A 15,143-nucleotide genomic window follows, 5' to 3' on the forward strand; every position below is an offset into this window, starting at 1 on the left:
TTAGAAACCTTTTCTACATGTACTAACTGTTAGTGTTCTATAATTAGCAATTCCCCCAGGAGACATTTCATTCAAATACACTGCTACCAATATTTATAGTGTAATTAACTATTTTTTTTAAATTAACATAGCTCTTTCTTGCTCCCCCTTCCCACTTTTTTAATCTCATTATTTCCTTCCTCTAAAATACTCTACATATTTTCTGTAGAAAATTATCATTGAACAATGTTCAGAATAAGTACAGTAATTTCAGAGTATGCCCATAGAGCTAAAAATTCTACCCTACTTGCACTAAATGAGGCCATAAATTCATTGAAAAAGCAATAAAGTCTTTCAACCCATAGTTAGAAGTAAGGTTTAAAATGCAAGTGTTAACACTACTGAAGTTTTACACTTATATGTATAAGCAAATGTAATATTTGCCCCAAGGCAGTGTCTTCAAAGTGGGATGAGCACATGGGAAGGGCGGTGCCACACAACCATCCACTGAAGTGCAGGAGCAAAATATTAAAACTATCTTTCATCACCCCTTCAAAATGTTATTACTGTGCGCATTTCATTATACAGTAGTACAGTAATATTTATATATTTTTGAAATAAATCAATGTACCTATGTGTTTAGTGTGCTCAAATGTTTTGCCAATGGGATACAGGATCAAATATATTTGGAAAGCAAGGTTATTAGGTCTCTTCTGAAAGGAGCTCTGAAGAAGAAACAGAAGGAAAGAATATAAAGAGATTCTGGAAAGGAAAGGGAAAAAAAGGTTCTCTTACATCAATCAAAAAGTTTGGTTGTATCAACCAAAAACTCACTTATTAAAGGTTTTATTAAAGGTTTGCTTTACTTATAGGGATAAGACTATGTCATTTTTATTTGAATTAGGTAAGGATCAAACTCCAAACAGTGGAACATATGAGCATACTACTACCTTATCAACATATGCAACAACAGGAACATTTGTTCACTCATTCCTTCATCCATTCACATGTTCAGCAAATACTTCCCGAGTCAGGCAATATCCAGGGAATACAATGGGAACACAGTAGTAAGAAAGGAAAGGTCCCTATCCTCCTGGAACTTCTATTCTAGTGAAAAAGGCAGCTGAAAAAAGTATTGAGACAAAATAAATGCAAGTATCGTAAATGCAATGAAGAAAACAAGTAAGAGACTAAGCTAGAAAATATCAAGAAATTACCTATTTCTACACAGTAAAGCCAGCAGGAGTAGGACCTAGTAGATAAGGGAGGGGCATGAAGTAGAAAGGGTGGGCAAGAACCAAATCATGCTGGGTCTTTATGCCAAGGTAAGGGGTTTATACATTTATTTTTCACAATAGGAAGCTATTAGAGAGTCAACATTGTACCCTGCAGGATGAATGGGTATCATAAAAATACATAGTTATGTTCTCTTTTATTTCTTTATTGGGGTAAAATATGTATAACTGAAACGTACAGATCTCAGTGTACAATCTCATGTGTTTCCATACATGTATACATGCATACGGTCACCACTCCAATCCAAATACAGAACATTTCCATCACCCTAGAAAGTTGCCTCCTGGCCCCTTCTAGTTAATCCTCACTCCTGATTTCTATCATCATGGAGAACTTTTGTTTGTTCTAGAACTTCTTATAGATGGAATAGTATAGACTATAAATTGTGACTGGCTTCCTTCACTTAACATGCTGTTTTGAGATTCATCCATGCTGCAGCATGTACCATTCTTTTTTTTTTTGATTGCTGAGTCTTGTATGGCTATACATGTAACCATTTTCCTGTTGATGCACATTTGTTTCCAATACTGGTTTCTTATGAAACCTGTATGAAACTGCTTATAGTCTTCCTGTGGACATGTATTTTCATTCTCTTGACAATTAGAAATGGGATAACTGGGTCACTGGGGAGATATATGTATAACCTTGTAGAAACAGTCCTCCAAAGTGCTTGCAGCGGTTCCACACCCTTACCAACTTTATGTGCTGTCAGACTTTATTGTTAGCCAATTCTAGTGGATATAAAATGGATATTATTGTGATTTTATTAGTATTTCTTTTATGAATAATGACATTGAACACTTTTACATGTGTATTTATTGGTGTATCTTGTGAAGTGTCTGTTACGTCTTTTACTCAGTTTTTATTGGGTTGTTTTCTTATAATTGTAAGAGTTCTTTATTTTGGATACATGTCCTTTGTCAGACATACGTATTGTGACTATTTTCTCACCTATCATCTTTTTAAAACTTCTATGTGGAAACAATTTTGAACTTAGGAAAAGTATCAAAAACAGTACACAGAAACTCATATATGCTTTATTTCGATTAGCTTATTGCTTAAGGCTGATTTTTGATTAGCAGTTTTTAATTTTCATTCAGTCCAGTTTATCAGTATTTATAGTAATGCTTTCTATGACCTAAAAAAACCCTTGCCTAGCCAAAAGTTGCAAAAATACTTTCCTACGTGTCTCTAGATCTTTATAGTCTTAGTTTTTACATTTAGTCTCTCATCCATCCCTAATTAATTTCTGTGTATTGTGTGAGGTAGTCGTGGGTGTGGGTTTATTTCTTTCTATATGTTTATCCATTCTTCTCAACATCATTTGTTAAAGACTCTCCTTTCCTCATGGAAATGTCTTGTTACTTTGCCGAAAATCAATTGACTATACATATGCGTGGATCTATTTCTGGACTCCATTGATCCATTTTTTTCATTTATCCATTTGTTCACTTTTATACAAATGTCACACTGCCTTGGTTATTGTAGATCTATAGTTAAATCTTGAAACTAGTTAAAAAACTCTTCAATTTGGTTTTGTTTGGCCCTTCCTTTTCCGTATGTATTTTAGGATCCACTGATCGTTTTCTATTAAAACGTTTCTATTAAAATGAGTTTAACTTGGATTGTGTTGAATCTATAGGCCAATTTGGGAAGAACAATATTGAGTCTCCCAATCAACTTACATGACACAACTCTCCATTTATTTAGTCCTGGTTTAATTTGTTTCACAATGTTTTATAGTTTTCAATTTAGAAGTCTTACACATCTTTTGTTAAATTTATTCCTAAGTATTTTGTTTTCTGACATGATGAAAATGAATTTTAAAATATCAATTATCAGCCAAATGCTAATTGTACATTGAAACACCATTGATTTTTGTATATAGACCTTGTTTCCTGTAACCTTGTTTACCGTGTTTCCCCGAAAATAAGACCTAGCCAGATAATCAGATTTAATGCGTCCTTTGTAGCAAAAATTAATATAAGATCCGGCCTTATTTTACTATAAGATCGGGTCTTACATAATATAAGACCCGGCCTTATATTAATTTTTGCTCCAAAAAAAGCATTAGAGCTGATTGTCTGGCTTATTTTTGGGGAAACATGGTAATTTGCTAATGAGTACAAGTAGTTGTTTTGTAGGTTCCTGAAGATTTTCTGTATAAATAATCATGTCTTCAGTAAATACTTTTATTTCTGCTGTTTTCGATCTTCATACCTTTTCTTTCTTCCTTTTTTTTTCTTTTTGCATTATTGCACTGGCTATGACCTCCAGCATATACTGAATAGAAGTGATGAGAGTACAAAACCTTGCATTGTTCCTGATCAAAGGAGGAAAGTGCTCACTATGTTTCTATTAAATAAGATATCAGTTGAAGGTTTCCTTTATCAAATTAAGGATGTTCTCTTCTATTTCTAGTTTTTTGAGAACTTCTTTTAGTCATGAAAGAGTGTGCAATTTTGTCAAATGATTTTTCTGTACTGATTGAGATGATCCTATTGATTTTCTCCTTTATTCTGTCCATATGTTAAATTGTATTGATTTCAATTGTAAAACCAACATTCTTTCTTGATAAAAATTTCAATTGTGCTAGTATTTTGTTGAGGATTTTTTTTTACACCTATGTTCATGATGGACACTGGTCTGTAATTGTCTGGTAATATCTATGTCAGATTTTGATAATAGAGTTATTCTAGTCCCATAAAGTGACACAGGAAATGTTTCTTCCTCCTCTATTGTCTGAAAACTTGTTTACAATGGTGCTAGTTATTCTTTAAATGTTAATGGAATTCAACTAACTCTGAAGTTTTCTTTGTGGGAAGATTTTGGTCATACATTCTGGCTAACCAAATTGGTTACACAATTTCTTTAATAGATTATAGGGCTATTCAAATTTCTAATTTTTCTTGTTTCAGTTTTGGTAAATTGTGATTTTCCTTTAAAGTTGTTGAGTTTATTGCCATAAAGTTGTTCATATTATTCCCTTCACTATCTTTTTATCATTAGTAGGATCTGTAGTGGTATTCCCTCTCATTCTTGACATTGGTAATTTATGACTTCTCTTTTTAATTAATCAATCCTGCTATGGTTTATAAAGTTTACCTTTAAAAAAAAAACTTTTAAAATTTATTTTAAGTGTGTTTTCCCAGGACCCATCAGCTCTAAGTCAAGTAGTTGTTTCAATTTAGTTGTGAAGGGCGCAGCTCACAGTGGCCCATGTGGGGATCAAATCGGCGACCTTGTAAGAGCACCACGCTCTAACCAACTGAGCTAACCAGCTGCCCTCAAGTTTACTTTTTCAAAGGAACAACTTTTGTCTTGGTAGAATTTCTCTATTCTTTTTTTTTCAAGCTCATCATCACTAGGAACTGCTTAACTTCTAGATCTTCTTTTTAAATTTTCCTCTTGGTTTATGAATTCATTCAACTAACTTTCAGTCAATGCCTTAGTAGTACAATACAAACTACTAGAGATATGGAAGTAGCTAAGATGTGGAAATCATACTTCAATAAAATAACCATTCTTAAGCTGTTTTAGCACATTTTAAAGACATTATCTTATTAAGTCTCACAATAATCTTTCCCTGAAGGTAGTATGTTCATTCTCTATTTTGTAGATAAGGAAACTAGACTCTAGAAACTAAGGAACCTGCTAGTCTGTGGATATGTAGCTCATAAGTAGCAGAGACCAGTGTTAAAACTTGTCTCCTTAAAATCCACCATAATTTCTGTGACACACCTCTATCTCCAGTACAAACCAGGCTGAAGCTCTGTGCTTCGTTCATGCTGAATGACCACTTGTCAGGTACTGCTAGCAGTGTTAAGAGTGCTCTAGCTTCTATCCTCACAGAAGAACCACAGCCAAATACTTTCAATACTTGTTTACATGATGGAAACCACATACCCTTTCACTTCTCCCCCTTTATCACTCTTTCAGAACTGTTTCCTGCTCCACTCAGGAATCCATTCTGGATCCAATCTTCTCATAGGTCACAAACATGTACCTCACCACCATGATCCCACGTAAAGCCTCATGAAAGGTTGGTCTCAAAGCTAGAAAGACTTGTCACTGCTTGGCTCTAAATTCTTCTTTGGCTCTAAATTCTTCTTTTTCTCTAAATTCTTCCTAGAGTTTAAAGAATGAAGACCAATTTCCTTATCTTGTTATTCAAGGACCTCCAAAATCTGACCCTTAGCCACTACTCCAATAGCACCTTTAACCACATTCCTCTATCCAACCTCTGCTCGTGTCAGACCTCATATAATAAAAAGTTCAAGACTAAACCAGGGGGTTTCAGAGACGCCAGGAGAGAACATCAGAAAGAGTGGAATTACAGAATAAAGCTGGCTTGGATTTTGGTAGTCTTATCTTGAGATACCAAGAAATTATCAATAGGGGAGATATCAAGGCTATAATTATAAACAGAAAAGGATGGGGAATGGAAGAGCAACATCTAAATGCCTGCCACGTGCTAGAATCTGCACATCATTTCACTAATGTTATCTCATTTATTATTCCCAACAACTTTTTCAAATAGGAATTAATATTCACATCTTGCCAATGTAATGAGAAGCTCAGAGACATTAAGCCATTTGTTCAAGGTCTCAAAGCTAGTATGCGGCAGAGCCAGGAATCTATCTAAGGAGATAGACAGGAATAGAGGTAAATTATTTACAAGTCCATCTGACAATTCCAGAGGATGGTACTTGTCTGGCTTAGTGTTTCTGAAATGTTCCATGCTTACTAGGAAGGAACGTGTGAGTAGCAGGCCTGCAATCCATTCTGCCGCCCCTTTACAAAAGGGCATTCCAGAAAAGAAAGGTATTACAACTAGCCAAAGATTCTTATAAACATGACTGACCTTAGGCAAATACATAAACAGTATTTATTAGGGGGAAATCCTCAAAAAAATGCAGGATGTACCTGATTTAAGATTGCTTATGGTTCACAAACCTGGAATCCATGCACTCACGAGGCATAGCTTCCTTGAAAATGTCACATAAGCTATAAATGTAACAGCTCCCTTAGGGTGAGTGATACTCTCTCAAGTATTGCTCTCTCAGGTACAGGCATACCTCGGAGATATTGTGGGTTCAGTTCTAGACCACTGTAATAAAGCGAATACTGCAATAAAGAGAGTCACACAAATTTTTTGGTTTCCAAATGATACAGAAAGCATGTTTACAGTATACTGTTGTCTATTGTGTGCAATAGCAATATGTCTAAAAAAAGTATGTATCTTAATTAAAAAATACTTTACTGTTAAAAAATGCTAACTATCATCTGAGTTTTCAGTGAGTCGTAATCTTTTTGCTGGTAGAGGGTCTTGCCTTCAACTGGTAAAAAAATGCACTATCTGCGAAGCACAATAAAATGAGGTATGCCTGTATTGCTTGCAGAAGTCATCTGTTAAATCTGGGAGATGGGATTCCATGAAGCAGGAATGAGGGAGCAGGGAGAGGAAAACAACAAAAGAGGAAAAGCCACGATAAACATGTCAACAGTGCTGCTCTAGGCCTCCATTGCACCAGGATGTCCAGAGACATGTACAGAACGTCTCTCAGAATTGTCCTCCTGAAGAGTGAGAGTGGGAGCGTATATGCACTGACTCTCAATGCCCTCTGGTTAAGGGTTGCCTCTGGGGCCTGGGGGTATTTCCAGGCTGTGCTTGTCTGCGGGCGGAGCAGGCTCCCACAGTATCAAAGAAAGCCCTGGGTGGCCCTTGATATGAGATGCTATACAAGCGAGTTTGCACCAAACTGCCCACTACATCAGCAGCTGATACCAGAGGTGGACACACAGGACGTGACATAGGACACGGGAGTGGGCTGCCACAGTGACAATACCAGCATGCTTGCTGCTGTGTAAGCATACTCCCTCCTTTTGTACTTTCATGCCTTTGCTTATGTATTTCCCTTGGAAAGCCCCTTCTCTCATTATGCCTACTGAAATTATATTCATCCATCACAGTTTGGGTTGAAATGCCTCCTTCTTCCTGAAAACACCTCAGATTTACAAATTAAAAATAATCACATCCTTTTTGGACTTACCACAGCATATTTTTTTTACCTCTATTACAGATTTTTTTCATTCCCCCTTGGTGTTCTAGGTCAGTAACTATAGTCCACTTTATGGCCCATAATCTGGTGCAAATATACAAATCTTTTCCTTTGTTTTCATGGGTGAATAACATGCGATCCCATATATTTCAGTTTCACCACTTGCTAGTAACATTCTAAATAAGTTTAAAAGAGTTACTAGAATTTGGTACACTAAAGTCCATTTTAGACTTTAAAAATCTCTCATTCTAAATTTCTCAAAAAAGTCTGACTGCCCTGAGAGGCTTGGCAATTTGTAAAGTTTCGAGTATGCCTAAGTACAAGTAGAAGAGAGGAGAAATTTCTGCAATTTGGGGGAAGGAAAATATATTACAAATTCATCACCACTGTTGTCATCTTGAGTTGATTGTAATTTTCAAGTATTATTATTTTTTTTTGCGTGGTAAATTGTTATTATGACATTATTAACAAGTATGGAAATATGCCATAATGGTTAAGAGCAATAATTTTGAAGCCAGATTTTCCGGGTCCAAATTCTGGCTTCATCATTTCTTAGCTGTGTGACACTAGGAAAGTTATTTAACCTTTGGTGTCTTAGATTTTCCTCAGTAAAATGTAGAAAATAATAGTACTCTAGGATTGTTGTGAGTAAAAAATAAGTGTATATGTGAAAAATGTTCAGAACAGTGTCTGGCACACAGAAAGTTCTACCTAAGTACTACCCATCATCAACTTGGGTGGCTGTAGGTTGTTTAGTGAACCTCGTGTGCTTTAGGCCTTTAATTTCCTGTAACTAAAATTTGAGTGGCCCATACATGACTATATAATCCTCTATCAATGTCGCAACCTCCAAACTGGAAAGTGGGAATGGATGGTGTTGTGGGCCATGGCATTTTTCACCCTGCTGCAGTGAGTCTTGGTAAACACATACGGGTGTCATCGTAGGCTGGTGTCTACAGTCTGTCTCTTCTACTAGCCTGTAAGCTCCCTGGGAGCTGACACCACATCCTGATTATCACAGCACTCTTACAGAGTTAGGTTCAGAGCTTTGCAGTTAATTTGGAAGCATTTGCTGAACTGCCTTTGTTGAAGTCCTACTGGAATCATATATTTGGTCATCTATTTATTGAGCACCTACTTGGCGTCAAGCATAAAAGCAGATACTGGGATATCACAGGAAATAAAACAAGGTCCCCACTCTCATGAAGCATGCTTTTTTTTTTTTTAATCAGTGAATTTCTTTTTATTAGTTTCAGGTTTACAGAACATAGTGATTATACATTTATATAACTCACAAAGTGATAACCTCAATAAGTCTATTACCCATCTGACACTGTACATAATTATTAGAATATTACTGACTATATTCCCTATGCTGTACTATATATCCCTGTGGCTACTTTTTAAAATTATAGTTGACATTCAATATTATTTTATATTAGTTTCAGGTGTACAGTGTAGTGGTTAGACATTTATATAATTTATTAAGTGATTCCTTTCCAATAAGTCTAGTACCCATCTGACACCACATAATTTTTACAATATTATTGACTAGCTTCCCCATACTGTACTTTACATCCCTGTGACTCTTTTGTAACTACCAATTTGTACTTCTTATTCCTGAAGCATGTATTTTAATGGGGGGAAATAGTAATAGACAAATAAGTACACATGTAATATGTCAGCCCTCAATAATGACTATGAAGAAAAATAAAGTACAGCAAGGTGAAAGAAAGAGATAAAGTGGGAGTGCTATTTTAGAAAAGGTAGTTAGCAAAGGCCTCCCGAAGAAGGTGCCATTTGAACATAGTTGAACGAAGCAAAGATTGAAACCATATACCTATCTGGAGGAAGAGGATCCCAGACAGAATAATCCTGAGGACTGTATGAAAATTAAAAAGAAAAAAAAAGATTTGTTCCTTTCTATAGAGGGTCTTTTAATGTAATCCAACAAATATTTATTAAGAGACGTGGGCCCCTGAGCTGTCAGGTTCCAAAAGAACCACACAATGGGTGTCTGTCATGACTTTGCCCTCACGGAGGTCAAGTTTTGGTTTGTGCAAAATTGTTCTCAGTTAAAACTAACCACCATGGCTCTGATCACTGGATGAATTTCTAAATGATCATGTGCCCAGCTTAGGACAGAGGTATTAGGACTAAACCATTCAGATGGTGATGAGGATTTATTCTACTGTCTTTGCAAAAATAAATATGCAAACCTTCCCTACCTCATAATCAAGAAGAGTTGGTTTTGGAGGGAAAACAAAATCATTGCTAAGCTTAAATGATTCTGAAAGCAAGCTGAATTGCTACTTAAAAAAAAATTAAAATTAGTCATTCATGAGAGAGAGAATATAAACGCATATGTGTGACACTTAAAAGCTTCATTACGCTTATGTGCTTTTTTGGGGACAATTTAGTTGATGTAAGGAAGCCTGCTTGTAAAACAGCTCTTCACTTGTAACACAGGCTTGATTTCCACCATCTAAAACCTCCTCTGACCTAACAAAGCAGAAAAAGCCAAGCAACACCGCCATCGTGCCTCTTTCACTTAGATACACTTTTTGAAAACACACACAACATATATGAGTTAATATATATCTGTAAATGAGCACTTATAGCTAAGGGTCAGCGATGTGATAGAAAAAGTAATGAGACCATGTTGAGAAAAAATGGAGTAGTCAACAGGAAAATCAACCTCATTTATTATAATATTCTAGTGATCAGCAGGTGTATAACTTTCACAGCCATGGTCATTAACGACATTCATTCCAATCTTAAAATCTACATTTGCAAACCATTTGAAAGTAAAATTACTTTTCAATTCAATTTTCAATTCACTTTTATATCTTCATCTTTGATTGACACTTTTTTCCTACGATAGCAGCCTCAGTGAGTATTTGAGTAAATGGTAGCAACCATCCAAGAGTATAGATAAACTCATCTATTCAGATTACCTATTCACTTTTCTTCTGTATGTAGAATCATTCCTATGCTTCACAATCACCAAAGGGAATTTTATTCCATTAGTTTTCCCTGGACTCCTTCTGCTGAAGTTTAAATTCATTGAGGATTCTTTTATCCTTACTAGAAAAGAGCAGTAATTCTGAACGTAAGACACTTTCATATACTTATTAAAACACAAGTAGCTCTTGTTTTTTTAATAGTTACCATTCATTACAATGCATATTTCACATATATGATTTTTAATTAATAACTGGTCTTCTTAGAATCTTTCTCTGAATATCATTTGATTCCTTTTTAAAAAACAGTTATATTGAGGTATAACTTATATGCAATAAAATTCATCATTTTTAGTGTACATTTTTAGTATGTCTAAGGAATTATGCAGCCATCATCAGACTTCAGTTGTCGAATGTTCCCATCATCCCCCAAAGAGTCTTCATTCCTGTTTGCAGTGAACCCCCACTCTCACCTAGCCCCAGGCTATCACTAATCTGGTTTTGGTTTCTAAACATTTGCCTTTTCATATAAATGAAATAAAAAATGTAAAATCTTTGCATCTGACTTCTTCTGCTTAGCATAATGTTTTTGGGATTCATCCATATTGTAGCATTTGTCATTACTTTTTATCGCAGACTAGGATTCCAATACGTGGATACATGCCACCTTTTGTTTGTCCACTCACCAGTTGAATTGATGGAGCTGCAGACTGTCTCCAGGTTTGGTCAATCTAAAAATGGTGCTAAGAACATTCATGTTCAGCTTTGTGTGTGGATGTAATGGTTTCATACCCCTGATGTGCCCAGGAAGACAGCCATTGTGGTGGGTATGAGGTGGTGTCTCATGTGGCCTTAGTTTGCATTTCCCAAATAGCAAATGATACTGAGAGGAATCATTTAGACATTCATCCATCTTCTTTTCTAATAAGCCTGTTCAAATCTGTACCAAATGTCGAATTGGGTGACATATTTTCCTATTAATGCACAGGAAGAGTTCTTTTCATATTCTGGATACAAGAACTTTACCATATTTATGATTTGCAAATATTTTCACCAGTCTGTGGTTCATCTTCATTTACTTAATGGTGTCCTTTGAAATGCAAAAACTTTTAAATTTTTATGAAGTCAAATTTATCATTTTTTGTTTTACTGATTGTGTTTTGATATTGTATCTACAAATGCTTTGCCTAACCCTGGGTCATGAAGCTTTCCTTCTAGAATTTTTATAATTTTAACTCATATTTAGGCCTATATTTCATTTTGAGGTAATTTTTGTATATGGTATGAGGTAAGGTATAAATCAACTTTTTTGCATGTTTTTGCATGATTTTTCCAAATGTCCCAGCACCGTTCGTTGAAAAGGCTATTTTTTTATCCATTGAATTGCCTTAGCACTTTTGTAAAAACTCAACTGACCATAAAGGTAAGTTTTATTTCTCAATTCTGCATGCTGCTCCATTGATCTATTTTCTTTATGCCAGTACCATACTGCGTTGATTATTGCAGCTTTATAGTAAATTTTGAAATCAGTAAGTGTAAATCCTCTACCTTTGTTCTTCTTTTACAAAACTGTTTTACTATACCTCTAAATTTCCATACAAATTTTAGAATTAGTTCATCAATTTCTATAAAAACCAAACCAAAACAAAAAAACAGCCAGCCGCTGGTGAATTTTCACATCAATTTGGGGAGAACTGTTATCTTAAGAATATTGAATCTTCCCAAGGAATGGCTATCCATTTATTTAGATCTTTAATTTCTCTCAGCAGTATTTTTTTTTAATGTTCAGCATACAAATCTTACACTAACTTTGTTAAAATTATTACTAAGCATTTTATTCGTTTTGATTTTATTGTGAATAGAACTGTTTTCTTAATTTCATTTTCAGATTGCTCTTTGCTAGTATATAGCGATGCAATTGATTTTTGCATATCGATTTTCATATTCTTCAACCTTGCTGAACTCATTTATTATTCTCCTACATTCATTCATGCTGTTTGAGAATAAAGACGGTTTTGCTTTTTCCTTTCCTATATGGATGTCTTATATTATTTATTTCCTCTTCCTACCTTATTGCATTTACTAGAATCTTCAATACAATACTTAATAGAAATGGTGAAAAAAGACAGCCTTGTCTTGTTTCTGACCCTAAGGGGAAAACATTCAGTCTTTCATGGTCTTATCATACCATTAAGTATGACAAGCTATATGTTGTTCATAGATGCCCTTTGTCAGGTTGAAGAAATTCCCTTCCTATCCTAGGTATGGAGAGATTTTTTAGTTTTATTTATTTTTTATCATTAACTCAATATGGATCTAATATTTAAATGTAAGAGCTAAAACTATAAATCTCCTAGAAAAATCATAGGTGAAAAATCTTCATGCCTTTGGGTTAGGTAATGGTTTCTTAGCAACAATAGAAAAATAGATAAACTGGATCTTATAAAATTAAAAACTTTTGTCCTTCAGAGGACACACTATCCAGAAAGTAAGAAGACAACCCATAGGATGGAAGACAATTTTTACAAATTACATATCTGATAGGGGTCTAATGTCTAAAATGTATGAAGAACACATACAACTCAACAATAAATAGTCAAATAATCTAATTAAAAATGGGCAAAGAATTTGAATAGACATTTCTCTAAAGAACATACAGAAACAGACAATAAGCAGATGAAAGATGCTCAACATTATTAGCCAACAGGGAAATGCAAATCAAAACCATGAGATACCATTTCATACCCACTAGCTCCAGAATGGGTATAATCAAAAAGACTAATAACAACATGTTTTGCTAAGGATATGAAGACACTGAAACCGTCATATATTGCTGGTGGGAATATAAAGTGGTACAGCCACTTTGAAAACAGTTTGGCAGTCCCTCAAAAGTTAAATGTAGAGTTCTATACGACCCAGCAACTCCACTCCTAGGTATATATGTCAGAGAATTGAAAACATATGTCCACACAAAACTTGCACATGAATGTTTATAGCAGCATTATTAGTAATAGCCAAAAAGTGAAAACAACTTAAATGTCCATCAACTGATAAGTGAATAAACAAAATATGGTAGAGCCATACAATGGATTAGTATTCAGGCATAATAAGAACAAATCACTGATAAATGAAATGAATAGTGAAAGAAGTTAAACACAGACTGCATATTGCATAGTTCCATTTATATAAAATGTTCAAAACAGGCAAATCCATAGAAATGGAAAGAAATGGCTGGGGGTAGCAGGGAGTAGAGAGTTACTACTTCTTTGTTTCCCCGAAAGTAAGACCTAGCCAGACAATCGGCCCTAATGAGTCTTTGGAGCAAAAACTAATGAAAGACCCAGTATTATATTATATTATATTATATTATATTATATTATATTAATTATATTAATTATATTAATTATATTAATTATATTATATTATATTATATTATATTATATTATATTATATTATATTATATTATATTATATTATATTATATATTATACCTGGTCTTGTATTATATTAAAATAAGACCAGGTCTTATATTAATTTTTGCTCCAAAAGACTCATTAGAGCTGATTGTCTGGCTAGGTCTTATTTTCGGGGAAACATGGTAATGGGTACAGGTACTTTTAGGGGTGATGAAACATTCTAAAATTACATTGTGGTGATGGTTGCACAACTCTGTGAAATATACTAAAAACCACTGAATCATACACTTTAGAAAGAAGAATTTTATGGTATGTGAATTACATCACACTAAAAAAATGCTTTTAAAAGTTCAATCACTTATTGATGATGGAACTTTAGGTAAATGGAAATTTAGGAGAAAAGTACAGAAAAAAATAAAAACCAGTATTTCTATTCCATTAGTATGAAACACATAGTTTCTTGGTGATGCTCTTGTGCTCCTGGAAAACATCCATTCAATGACCCACAGTTATCACTACAGGTTGACCTGTGTGTCCCAGAAAGATATATTCAAGTCTTAATCCCTGATACCTGTGAATGGACTTTATTTGGAAATAGGGTCTTTGCTGATATAATCAAATTAAGATGAAGTCATGCTGGATTAGAGTGGGCTATAACTCAATGACTGGTGTCCTTATAAGAAGAGGGAAATTTGGACACAGATAAGGAGAGAACAGTGTGACAATAGAGGCAGAAATTGGGTGATGCATATACAAGCCAAAAAATGCCAAAGATTGCTGGTAACTTCCAGAAGCTAGGAAAGAGAGGCATGGTACAGATTTTGTTCAGTGCTTTCTAAAGGAATCATCCTCCTGACACCCTGATTTGGGATTTTTAGCTTCCAGAACTGTGAGATGATACATTTTTGCTGTTCTAAGCCATCTAGTTTGTGGTCATTTGTCATGGCAGTCCTAGGACATACTACAGTAATATTTACATCTTTATTAGTAAAGACAGAGGATTACAGGAACTAGAGCCAACCTCTTGGAGTCTCAATTCCTACACCTATAAATTGGGGATAATAACATCCATTCGTTCATTGTGCTGAGAAAATGATCATGAAAACACTTCAGAAATTGTGAAGTACTTTATAAATACAGGATATTATTCCTCCAGATGTATGCTTTTAATTGATTTGTCAGCTCTCATTTATTGGGTTTTCTCTTTCCCTTTCTACAAGATCATCTGTTTTTAAGCAACACTCGCCTTCGTTACAGTTACAGTTTGGGTATACTCGTAAGCTGCCTACTTAAAAAAATAACCATCTTTAATGTAACCACATCACCCACTCTTCTTATCCCACCCAAAATACATTTTGCTATAAATTGCCAACGAACTCACCTGCATTTTAGGAAATATAACAGCAAGCACTGTAACCTTTTGTTTAT

The 15,143-nt window shown here is 34.7% G+C and overlaps 1 protein-coding gene across 3 annotated transcripts in view; it reads right to left on the minus strand.

Moving 5' to 3' along the window:
* CFAP20DC (CFAP20 domain containing) overlaps window positions 1–15,143 on the minus strand; it is a 259,596-nt gene that overhangs the window by 141,780 nt on the left and 102,673 nt on the right. The gene's annotated exons all lie outside the window — the stretch shown is intronic.

Source organism: Rhinolophus sinicus, chromosome 5, assembly GCF_057876585.1.
Source record: "Rhinolophus sinicus isolate RSI-liver-muscle chromosome 5, RSI-T2T, whole genome shotgun sequence".
NCBI lineage: Eukaryota > Metazoa > Chordata > Mammalia > Chiroptera > Rhinolophidae > Rhinolophus > Rhinolophus sinicus.